Source organism: Pelodiscus sinensis, chromosome 2 (assembly GCF_052426305.1).
Source record: "Pelodiscus sinensis isolate ZL-2025 chromosome 2, ASM5242630v1, whole genome shotgun sequence".
Taxonomy (NCBI): domain Eukaryota; kingdom Metazoa; phylum Chordata; order Testudines; family Trionychidae; genus Pelodiscus; species Pelodiscus sinensis.
In genome coordinates this window covers 235,183,870-235,196,838 of record NC_143053.1, presented here as the reverse complement: position 1 = coordinate 235,196,838, position 12,969 = coordinate 235,183,870, and the positions used below count along the sequence as shown (strand labels likewise).

The 12,969-nt window shown below is 42.1% G+C and overlaps 1 long non-coding RNA gene across 2 annotated transcripts in view; it reads right to left on the bottom strand.

Moving 5' to 3' along the window:
- The window catches only part of LOC102450663 (uncharacterized), a 191,797-nt gene that overhangs the window by 121,579 nt on the left and 57,249 nt on the right, over window positions 1-12,969 (bottom strand). For both annotated transcript variants that reach the window (XR_012902106.2, XR_012902105.2), the window contains exons 3-4: window positions 10,408-10,469; window positions 9,715-9,841 (exon numbers count right to left, since the gene is read on the bottom strand). This is a non-coding gene — a long non-coding RNA (uncharacterized LOC102450663). The remainder of the gene's footprint in view (window positions 1-9,714; window positions 9,842-10,407; window positions 10,470-12,969) is intronic.

The window sequence follows — 12,969 nt, the reverse complement described above, 5'->3', positions numbered from 1 at the left end:
ACAGGGAAGAGGGTTTTTTTTCAAAAAGAAGAGGTGTCCAGGAAAAAAGCACAGGTGCCCTGGTGGCCACTCTGTCCATAGTAAGCAAAACTTAAATGCGAGATAGTGTCCTATCGATGTGGACTCTATCTTTCGAAAAAGTAGATCGCTTTTTCAATGCTCTTTTGCTGTGTGGACACTGTCTTTCAAAAGAAGTTTTTCCAGAAAATCTCATCTGGAAAAGCTTCTTCTGAAAGACATCTGCACTCTAGACATAGTCTGAGTGATGGGGTTCAGAGGGGAATCAGCCTGTGAAAAGCTGCTCACAAGGACAATTAAAAGTCACTACTAGCAGGAGTTGCTACCTAGCCCTGACTCATAGTGCCAAGGAATATTCCTTCACCAGAGCATAACCTCCTCTGGCACTCCAGAAACCTGTGTCTGCTAAGTCATTTACCAGGTAGGATAAGCAAGTTTCCTAGGGATATAAGCTGCTATTTTATTGAGCATTAGCTGATTTGGGTGGGTTTTGTTTTGTTTTCAGCCAGTTTTCTTTGTTTCTGTGGTTTTTTCGCTAAGGAGAACCTAATCCAGTCAAAATAATGCATCTAGATTCCAGAGCTCTGCAAATTATGTAAATTGACTTCAGTCCTTCCGATGGCACAAAACCCAAAAGGGATCTGGCCATAAAGCATGGCAAAATTCTCTGTTTCAGTGTGGCAAGAGTAAATGCACTTAAAGGGTTCCCACTACAGAGTTAATTCTTATTTTTATAAACAAACATTCTTACATTCATTCTCATGTAAAAAAAAATTTCCAGGTTCTAAGAGAAGAGACATACATTATCTGTAGCAGCAGTTTTTATCCAAACTTCACTAAGATAACAAGCAAGCAGCACACACTGAAGTCTAAGGATAAACTTAGAGATGGGTTCTGAAAGAAATTTGTTCACATTTTCAAGTGGATTTATCTAGCAGTGAAGAGCAATTTCATTTTGAACTTCAAAAGATAAGAGGTATGACTACTGATTCAAGTAGAAGACACTCAACTGGGAGATGTTATAATTGGAGTGGAATTCAGTTTAATACTCAAGATTTTTTCCCCAACACAGTAGTTCTTTCTGCTACATCTGTTTTTGGTTTTATTTTGGATTTATTCCTTTTTGATTGCTGTCTACTAGAAGCCCATTTCTGAAAACCCTTACTCTGAAGCACCTGGCACTGGTCACTGTTTGAAGACAAGGTACTGAGTAATTACTTCACAATAGAAAGTCATTAATCCCATTATGTCCATTTTGCAGATGGAGAAACTGAGACAGAGCCATTAAATTATTTTTCTGAGATCAACCAGCAGGTCAATGACACCAGCAGGAATGGATTTCACTTCCTCTCATCCCCAAATCCAGTGTCCTGGCCCTTTAGCCACATTGCTTCCCATCTAGTCTATCATTTCTGCATATGCTAATTGGACTGTGCAACTCAGGGCTAGCCCTAGCCATGTATGACTGCACACGTGCCCATGATTTCAGTGTCAAAGACGTGAAAGTGGGTGTCAATGTAACTGATGTTTCCAGGTGCAGTTTAAAGGTGTTTAGTACATAGGCTACTCTCAGGGGAATTCTGCATGTGGTTTTCAACACCCAGAGCAACCAGCAAAGAGGTAAATCACCTGGTGTGGGAGGGAAAGGAATGCCCATGGGAATAGTTTGAGGAAGCAGAAGGGGCATTGCCACCCAAACAGAGGTGAGGCATGGGGGGAGGGCTGAGCAGAATTACATGCACTGCCCACCTCCCCTCATTTCTGCATGGGCAGAGCTGCCTAGGTTAGGGAGGGCACCACTATGCCTACATGACAGAATGCTGCATGCTGCTGGTTGAACTCTCCTTCTTTGTGGGTTAGAAGCCAGTCTTACAACAGTAAGTGCCCCCAGTCAGGTAGAGCAACGGGGCTGGGGATATGAGGGAAGAAGCAGCAGGGGAAGGATAGGCTGGGGAGTGGAATGTAGGAGTCAGGAGACAGGATAGGACAGTGGGAAGAGGCTGTGGGAATGAGAGGAAGGGGATTGGGCAGGGAATAGTGGTTAGAGGAAGGGGGTGGAGCAAGATGGCAGAGGGGCCCAGAATACGGTTTCCCCTCAGCAGAAGCTGTGGCTTCCCCATTAAGCAGGCCTATCGAACCCCCATCCCAATGAGCCTTCCCCCACATCATCCCAAACACCCCAATAAGCCTCAACCAGCTGCACCTCGACCCCCAACACACTCATGCCCGCACATCCAGATCCCCATGCCAAGTCTCATCCCTCCACTACCAGCTCCACCTCTAAGCCCCAACCACCTTCATCTAGCCCCATCTGCAGAGTTCTATTACCCTTGTGCCTGGGACTCTCCCCCTACCCCATGAACCCCTGTGCATCCAGAACCTCCATTGAGCCACCTGCACCCAGACTGTCCCACACAGAACCCTCCCACCCTACACCTGACTCCCCACCCCATAAACACTAGGTCCCTCCATACTTGGATCCTGCTGCGCTGAGCCTGCCTCTTCATACATAGTACACCTGGTGCAAAAGGGAAGGGGCCCAGCATGTTTCTGGGGCAAACCTGTCCCTTGGGCTGTGCCAAGGTCGGGTGCTACCTCACTGCGGAGTCTGTTTCCAGAAAGAGCAGGCAAACTGCAGGGCAATCTCGCACCTTCCTGAGCAAGGCTGGAGCCATTTATTTACAGAAAAATAAAATTTGCAGAATTTTACAATACTGTGCACAGAATTTATATATATTTATTTGGGGGGTGGGCACAAAATTCCCTTAGGGGTAATATGTCAACCAGGCCCTTTATGTCAATTTCACAGAAACTGTCTTATCAAACTTTTGGCAGAAAGTCTACTTTTCTCCCACTGTCAATACAAGTGCTCCACTGCTGAAGTTGCACCTCAGGCAAATATCATTTAAACTGAGTATCCTATACCAGAACTAAAATTAACAGACCATATCCAATACCTTTGCTAGATTCTATTAAATGCAGAGATTTGCCAAAACCAGAATTTTTATTCTAACTTCTCTTTCTTCCTGAATTTTACTAGCAAAAATAAAACAGAATTCAAGGCCCAAATCACACCAAGTTCTGGTTTTGCAAAACCAAAACCTGACTCACACGGATTTTCAAAACCAAAACTCATCCTCCTCAGCCCATTTCTAATTAAATATACCTACATCCCCTAGAGCTTGAAATGCACTTCAAATCTTAATCAAGGCTCTCAGCACACCCCTAATATAAGTATTATTAAAGCTGCAGCTGAAGAACCTGAGGCACAAGGAAAATAATGCCCTTGCTTTCAAAAATGGCCACTGATTTTGGTTGCTTGTGTTTATGATGGCCCAACTTGTTTCATCTGGCACCTGATTTGCAGAAGTGCTGGACCACCCCACAATTCCAAGTACATTAGTGGAAGCTGCAGTTCTTCAGCACTTCTAAAAAGTAAGACCTAGATATCGCACCTGAACAAGAAGCTATGTTTGAAACGGTGATCTTGACTAAGTTGCTTAAGCAAACAATTTTGTGATAGGTTTCTGAGGGGAAGCAGTGTTAGTCTGTTTCAGCAAAAACAACAAGGAGTTTGGTGGCACTTTAAAGACTAATACATTTATTACGGAATAACCTTTTGTGAGACAACTCATTTCTTCAGATGCTTGAAGAGAAAAGAAAGAAATGCAGGGATACAGAGATGGGAATATAATATCAGTGCTAATTAAATCAGAGTAGCTGTTGCTTACCTCAAACAGAGATGAGAAGGTTAGAGTACCTGAAGGGGAAATTACTAACTCTAATGAGAGAGCTGTTCCATGTGTCTATTTAAACCTCTTCTGTGACAGTCAGAAAAGACCTCCAGAGCTCTTGACTCCATACTGTGCTTTAACCACTAGTACATGTTTCTCTCATGTACATTTCTGTCTTAATCTATGGAACTTTAATCTTCCAGGGCATTCTTCATGCCAAAAGGGCCTAATCTCAGTCCCACTGAATTTAGTGGGAGTTTTGCCATTGAGTAAAAGGAGGTCAGGATTTAGGCCTCAGTGGAGAAAACAAACTGCCTTATTTTTAAAAAAAAACCTATTACTTGGGTTATGTAATAGTTATTTGTCAGATTTCCCTGTAAGGAGTCACTATGAGTCATTTTATAATGAATGCTGCATTGTTGTTGAGCTGGATGGGGATGGTGATTAGTGGTTTTGTAAGCAATTTGTTTAAAATTTGTGTCACATACACTCAGCTCCTTTTTAAGTGGAAGGACAGCTCTGAAGATCCTTTAATTGTATCTGGAAAAGTAGGAAATACATTAATCCACAAAAACATAACCTAACAGACAGGATCTGACTTCAACCCACAAGTGCTTGAAAATGGATTTAGCTAAGGCAAAATATGCTGGATTGACAAAACGCTATGTCCTGAAACTTACAGATAACTGGTAGTTCCTTAAAAAGAACACCTGGACAGCACGTGCAGTGTGAGATCCAGCTGGGAATTTTAGCCTTGACTCTAAATTCCTAACTTTTGTGAGATGACATGAAGCTCTTGTTTTTCCCTGTTAGTATGGTTTAAATCAGTGACTTTAAACCAGAGATATACATACCCCTGCTAATAGGCAGATATCTTGTGAGGGTACATCAATTCATCTAGATATCTGTGTAGGCTATATATAAAAGCACTAATGAAGTCAATACAAACTAAAATTTCATACAGACAGTAACTTATATGTATGGCTCTATACACTACATTATGCAGTAATGTAATGTGGATATACATATTGTATTAAATGTGCTCTGTGTCATTTGTTGATGCATTCATGCACATTAATAGTTGTCATAGTGTGTATGTGGTTGCAATGTAAAATGGGTAGATTTTTTAAATGAATAGCTGGAAGCATCAATGAAAATTGTAAAAAAAAATTAAAAATGACTGGAAAAAAACCTCTCATCAATTTTCCAGGCAATATATTACTTTTGGATTCACATCTATAGTGATCTACTCCAAGCTTTGAGTTTCTTTTGCAGAGAAACTGTCAATTAACAGGATGAAGCTAATGTATTTGCAATGACGTTTGAAGAAGGTAAGCCAACAGAACTTTGTCAAAGATAGTTTTGACTTTCAGTCTTGCCAGCTTAAAATGAAAAAAGCTTTTGTAATCACTACACCACCTGCAAATAGTTTTTAAGAGAAGTGACACTTGGCACATACAAGACAAATCAGACTCCTGGAAGGAGTACAGGAATCTAGAAAAGTTGAGAACTGCTGGTCTAAGCAACCTGCCATCAGACCCACAGTTATGAGTCACAAGGAAGATTAACAAGGGCTGATCTCTCCTTTTCCACTGGTTGTGACAGTCTCTTATTTCCCACATACTGATATTGACCTCACATTCGGCACTGTCCTGCCCATGGTGCAGTGCTATCATTGGCAGCAAAAAGCACATCTTACAATTCATTCTTCCCATTCGTAGTTTGGAAAGAATTTCTGCAGCAATTGTCCTTTCCAGGTTGTATATTTGGGGAACTACTCCAGTCCTTCCCAGAACTCATGGATTTTGGGGAAAGCAAACATTTCTATTGCTAGTTATCCCACTGTGTCACTGTTCAGCTCCACATGAGTAACTAACACATTTGGCCTTGACAGTTTATGGCTGACAGTGATGAGATCTTTCATTTCTCCTTTCAAAACAGGCTGTGTAGCATTTATCTGCAATGGTCTTGGACGTCCTGAGGTTATTCATTGTTGCTTGTGCTCCATTTCAGTGCTACAAGCAGTATTCAATTTTTCAAACAAAATTTCACTGGCTACATTTAAATTCTCTAAGTACTAGTTTTATGTCAGTTTCAATATTCTCATTGCGCAGTCTCAGTCTAGTCCAAATAAACTGTAGAAACTGACTTTGTACAAAATTCAGGCTGATATTTTAGTGTATACTATCTTCACTGCCACAAATATTTTTTTTTATGAAAATCCACTGCACACATCAGGAAATCTGCCTTAGTTAATTTCTGATAGAGATCAATGGCATTTTCTTCAAAATAATGTGTTTGTAGGATCTGCATTAGTTTGGTCAATGTGAGATCCCCAGATTGCTTCAGAGTTTTAATCCTGGCCTTCTTGCACCAATCAGACTGTCTATTAAGTCTCTGGCTAACTATTCTTTAATCTATTATCAGTTGTGTGTTCCCAACTACTACTTTTAGCTTGTTCTTTTGTGCAACATCACCGGTCTGCTCTGCAGTAGAGACACCTCCCCTAACTACTGAGGCTTTGTCTACACTACCAGGTTTTTGCGACAGACAGTATGCTAATGATGGACTCATTAGCATGAGTTACAATGTCATTAGCATATTTTCTAACGATGCTTTTTGTGCAAGGGGTTTTTGCGCAAAAAGAAGCAGTATTTTCATCAACTTCACTCTAAAGTTTTCTTATTTTTTTGTTGCTGCAGCGCTACCTGTCATGTTCTTACAAAATAGCAAAGCTTCTGTCCACTCTGGAGAGAGGCTTTTCTGTTTCTGACACTGGTTTGATCTTTCCTTTCTGAATCAGACCCTAGACTTGATCATTCAGATGGAGTACTAGACACCTTCCCTCATCCTCCAATGAACAAACAGATACGCTCTCTAAATGCTGTGGAATATACTTAATTAACCCACTGTGGCCTTTGTGACTTGCTGTAGTTTGATCGTACCCTCAATTTGCATCCGTTGTGTGGCAAGCAGGAGCAGGGGCAGCCCATCCATATAGGTGAACTAGGTGGTCGCCTAGCGCGCCAAGTTAAATGGTGCACCAAATGGTGGTGCAATATCATTGAGGGGCTTGGGAGCTGATTGCAGGGTGCCAGTTTCTGGCAGCTAGTCTAGGACTGCCCCTGGTCAGGAGAGCCTGCTCTGCTAAGAGGCACAGACACTCAACAGTCTCAAACAGCAAATTTCCAGCCTTTACTATTTTGTAGCCTGCTTACTTGCATGCCATCAAAAAGGCCCTGAGCAAACAGACTCAGTGGAACTCCTCATGCCCGCCCACAAGGAAAGAGGGACAAAGCAAGCAGTTACCCAAGTGCTCAGCCCTTCAAAGGGGCCCAGGGCTCCCAGCCACTGCCACTGCTACTGCACCAGTGGTGGCAGCTGGAGCCCTGAGCCCTTTAAATTGCCACCAGAGCTCCATGCTGCACAGCTCTGAGGGTTGGGCACCATGCACTGGGCAGCACAGAAAGCTGGCTGCCCTAGTCACACCTCTTCTGCCCAAGGCCCTTCCCCATCTAGGAACGCAGAGCTGGCCCATGCACACCTTGCCCAGGGGCCAGCACAGGCTACTGGCACCCCTGGATCTCCTAATTTGTTACATCTTTCATCACGTGCCTTCACTTTCCAAAGAGGCCATTGCTTGCTGTGGCATTCAAACCCCTGATTGTAGGAGCTTCTTGCAAACAGAGACATCCTTGAAGCTGTAGGCCAGCTTCCTCTGGCACCAGCATCCCCACTATCAACAAAGTGGCTCACTCACTGGGCCCCCCAACCTATTCTTTAAACGGGCAGCTCCTATTTTGCTTATTATAGCAGTTATAGGTGGGATAACCATGCATCACACTTTTGCTGGGAAAGTCCTCTTTGTAGCCTTCTCACATTGCTGCTTGTCTGACTTGACATCATGGATGTCACAACTTTTTTGACAAAACTGGGCATTTGTCCCATTTGCTTTTGCCCAAGGGAGGAGCACAGAGGAATGTTCAGTCAATAGCAAATGAGACGAATGTCCAGTTTTGCCATAAAAATGTGTGATGTCCACAATGTCAGCGTAGACAAGTGGCAACGCCGGGCAGCTCAAACCGTCAGCCCCACACAGCAGAGGTCAGGCAAGCAGGGGTGTCCGAGCTGCCTGGGATCACTACTTAACAGGGGTCCTGTTTTCAATTTAGAGAAATATGGTGACCCTATTTCTATCTTTACCAAGACCATATGCAATAACAAATATTTACAATTACTACTAAATATAAACAATATGAATCTATTTCTACAATGCCTATTTCAGGGACCTCCCATTTACACAGCTCTTCTGTTCATTATCTTCATGATGCAATGATACAAATGATGCTTTATAAAGTTGGCCCCATCTGTCTTCTAAAAATTAACACTGTTAATTACAAGCACTCTTTCAGAGACAGCATTCCTAGCCAAATCTAATCACCCATCACAGCCTTTGTGTATACTCGTATTTAGACTGGTTTTAAATATGCACTGTGTATGCCACAGATTATAAAAGTGGTTTGAAACTAATGGACCTTGACAGCCATTTATTGTGAGTAAAATTCACTGTAAGTGTCATAAGGGTAAAAGAGCTGTTATGGCTGAGGAAGCAGGTGTACACTTGAGACAAACAATCTTGAGTTAAAAATCTGGATGTAGTTTTCTCCAGGGATATTTTTGGATCTCAGTGAGGTTGGCTCAGGTCTCTTGCGAATATGGGCACAAAAAATCATTAGGCAATATCTACCTTTGTAGAAACCAGTGTTTAAATTTCACTTTTGATAACATTTATAAATTATTCAGCAAACCCACCAATTTAACAATATTATGGATTTTTTTCTCAATTAATGTAATAGCATTTATGAAAGATATTGATAGCTCTGGAAAGTAAAGTTCTCTATAATAGATATGGCATGAATAGCAGGTTGCTTCACCACCCTAGCAATGCACAACAGCCTTAGTCTCAGAGCCCAGGGAATGGCTCAGGACTATGATCATTCAATATTTGGCCTCTCTACTGAGACTGCTAATATAGGTGTCATTTGCAGCCAAGTGTGACAGCAATTGTGTGGTGGAGATACCTGTCCAATAGAAAGAGGAATGATATGACAAACTCATTTCACTGCATAGGTATGAGCTAATAATGTTCACAGTGACTTTGAACCATTTTGTAACCAGTGCCCTAGAGCTTAGCCATTAGTTTAGCCATTACCTCTATCTATTATTCAGTCTTTGATTTGAGCCCAGCCAGTCTATTTCTCAGGCTCTCTCTATACAACACAGTTATTTCTGAATAAGCTATTCCAGAATAGTTATTCCAAAATAGCTTATTTTGAAATAGAATCTCTACACTGCAGAGTATCAGAGGGGTAGCTTGGTTAGTCTGGATTTGCAAAAGTGACAAGAAGTCCTGCGGCACCTTATAGACTAACAGATTTATTGGAGCATAAGCTTTCGTGGGAAAAGACCCACTTCGTCAGATGCACGTAGTGGAATTTTTCCAGAGGCAGGTATAAATATGCAGGCCAGAGAAGCCTGCAGAGAAGCCTCAAAATTAGACCGAGGCAAGCTTCCCTAATGTGGGCATGGTATGAGCCCCAGCAGAAATAACTTAGAATGGCCCTGGTGAGGGGCTATTTAAAAATAGCAGAAGTGGAGCATCTACACACGCCTTATTTCAAAATATCTATTTCGGAATAGGCATTATTCTTCATAGAATGAGGTTTACAGAACTCGGAATAAGCCATCCATTATTTTAAATTATTTCAAAATAATGGAATTGGTGTGTAGGCGCTCGCATACTTATTTTGGAATAACAGCCATTATTCCGAAATAACTTAGCTGTGTAGACACACCTCACAGATCAGTAAATAGACAGTTAGATTGTACTTTCTAATGATATACACTGGTAACTTGACTGAGTTCCTGTAAAAATGGTAAGAATAAATGGCAAAATACTTACCTCCAGAAACTAGAGACATGACCAGAGAGCTCTACATAAAAGCCAACTTTCCTAATGACTGCGCTGAAATATACAAGCAAGTAGCTCTAGGTCCCATCTCCAGAATGAATTCTCAGAAGTCTTCTACCTGCAGGAAGAATATTGTGGAAACTTCACATGGACTCCTGTGCACTTTATCCCCAACAGAAGACCATGTAGTCCCAATTTATGGATCAGCGTTTCACCAGATAAACATTATTTTGCTGAATGCCATTTGTAGGACAGGAAAGCACAGTAAAACATTTCTACCTAACTTCTAGGCATTTATTGTTGTGCACTCTCCCTCCCACCCTTCAATAAGTGAACAAACATCTTTTGGAACTGGTCTATTAAAAATTAAGAGCTTGATTCAAAGCCTAGTGAAGAGAATGAAAAGAATCCCCTCGGACTGTGCCCTTCGCATTGGAGGGATTGAGGGCTTGTATGCCAAATTCCAGCGGCAAGCACTTTGTTCAAGTTGAGTCATTATAACGATGTCACTGATAATACCAGGTTTCTCAAACTATGAGAAAAATGGAGCAACACCACTAGACTTTTATTCTGAAGGCTTCACAAAAAGCAAAATATTTTACAGCCTCTGTTCAAGGATTCAGCCCTGCTGCTCTTATGCTTAGCAGTGCTTACCCACAGGAATCAATGGAGCTGATCGCATACCTGAGACTGAACAGGCAGGAGGCACCTCATGCAGGCTGGTCCCAAATGTTTTTTTTTTCCCCCTGTGGAAAAGCAGCAAAAGACATTCTCATAGCCAAAACACGAACACTGATTCACAGGAACAGGGATGATGTTTCTCTGGAAAAAGTCTATTTTCAAAAGGGGCAATTATAAGAAAATATGCACTTTATTCTCTGATTGAAACTCACAAAGAAAACACTGGACTCATTTGAAGCAGTGGAAGAATTTTTGCTCATATCAGATTCTCATGCAGATGTAAGGGGACTGTTGGATCCTTACACTCAGTAGGGTTTTTAGTTAGCTAGCTCCTAGTACCAAAGGAAAGGGGACTGGCTAATAGGAAATCAGGGTCCTTAGACCCCAGGAACAGATCCTGTGCTAGGAGGAGCAACCAGAGCCAGAAGGACCAAAGATGCAACCTAGGGAGCTAGAGACAGAGCAGCAGAGAACAGAGCTGAAGTTGGGGCTAGAACAGTCTGGAGTTGGGTGTGGTGAGCTGCTGGAGGGAGTGAGGGGGGCTCTGGGCAGAAGCCCAGCATAGGGTTCTTGCAGGCCAGACTTGGAGAGAGATCATAACCCCGATTGGAGGCTGATAATTGGAAGAAGGGCTCTGTCACCTACAGCCTGAAGGTGGGTGGCCACTAGCAGAGCAAGTGTCTAACCCACAGAATCCCTGCAGCACAGCCAGGGCCTGAGAAAGAGGCCTGGGACATGTGAGGAACAGACTGTGAACTTCCCTTACATTCCAGAGATGGCGGTTTGTGATGTGCCCATACCACAGAGGGGTGATGTGTTTCCTTTAACCTCCCATTTTACCTTATTCTTTTTCAAATTGGTTGCTGTTTAATAAATTGAGCTGTTTGCAATGAGCAATGGGCCAGGGAAATGTCCAGTGCAAAGAGAGCACCTGGAGCGGGAACACCCGAGCCCCTGCCCTAGCTGGCCACAACAAGGTTGGGGGTCAAGTGCTCCAGGAATCCTTGGCTCAGCCTTATTGGGTTATTTCATGAAAAAACAGATACCAAATGACTAACATGCAATAACACCCATGATAAACAATTCATGATCATCTGTTTCAAATATGTTTGTAAATGCTATTCATTAAACAATTATGAATGACTGGGTGTGTTTTGTTTGGAAAAGAGAGGACTGAGAGGAGACATGATAGCAGCTTTCGAATACCTAAAAGGGTGTTACAAGGAGGAGGGAGAAAAATTATTTTCCTTAACCTCTGATGATAGGACAGGAAGCAATCTGCTTAAATTGAAGACAAGGAGGTTTAGGCTGGACGTTAGGAAAAAAGTCCTATCAGGGTGGTTAAGCACTGGAATAAATTACCTAGAAAGGGTTATCACTGAAGTTATTTAAGAGCAAATTAGATAAACACCTGCCAGAGATGATCTAGAATGGTACTTGGTCCTGGACTTAAGTTCGGTCCTAAGCAGAAGTCTCTCTAATCATCTGTTCTCTCTCTATTTAGGCAAACTGTTACTGGGGTTAAATTATCTGAAAGCTCCCTACTCCACATGGGAAGCCTTCCTGAAGCTGGGTCTCCTAGAGCTGGTAGCTGCTCCACATCAAGGAGCCTACGTGCTACTAACATGCTTGAGAGAGATAGGATATGAGGTGAAGAAATATCTTTTATGGGACCAGCTTCTGTTAGTGGATGGTACACGCTTTCAAGCTATATAGCTTGAGGTATGCAGTTTGAAAGATGGTATCTTCCACAAGCAGAAGTTGGTCCAATACGAATTATTACCTCACCTACCTCATCTCTCTATTCTATACTGGGATCAACAAAGTGACAATAACATTGCAACTGCTGACATTGGTAAAGTGCATTGCTAGATGTGCAAACTATTCTGTGTCAGTGACTACTCTAATCAATGTATAAGGATTGGAAAAATGCAGTCACTAGAATTACTTCTCATGAGCAGTGGAAGGATCATCTTGGTGCACTGTCAATGATGCTCCAGTATCAGAAGTCTGCCAGAATTGACGCAGAACTGGAGAAGATGAAGGTAAGATCCTGTAAATACTGGACTGAAGACCGAAAGAGAATAGTTGCTGTAATAAGATTCCTTGCTGAATGAGGTTTAGCCTTTCTTGGGGACACTGAAGTGCACCGCTGCCCTAACAATGGAAACGACCTTGGTTGCATGGAACTTTTAACCAAATTTGATCCATTTCTCTTAGAACACATGCGACAACAAGGCAATCCAGAAAGAGGGAATGTGTCTTATCTTTCATCAACTAAATGCAATGAATTTATTGATATATTGGGATCCAAAGTTATGGTGAAGATAATATCTGAAATCAAGAAGGCAAAGTATTATAGAATCAATATTAATTGATTCCTTGATAGTCGTTAAACTGACCAGCTTACAGTGGTGTTTCCTTATGTGATGGAAATGTGGTTGAGTGATTTCTTCACTTCATTCCCTTTGAACAACATCATGGAAAATACTTATTTGATCTTTTGCAAGATATTCTCAAATTTCATGGCAAATTTGTCCCTGGGCAAGGTGTGGCAGGGAACCA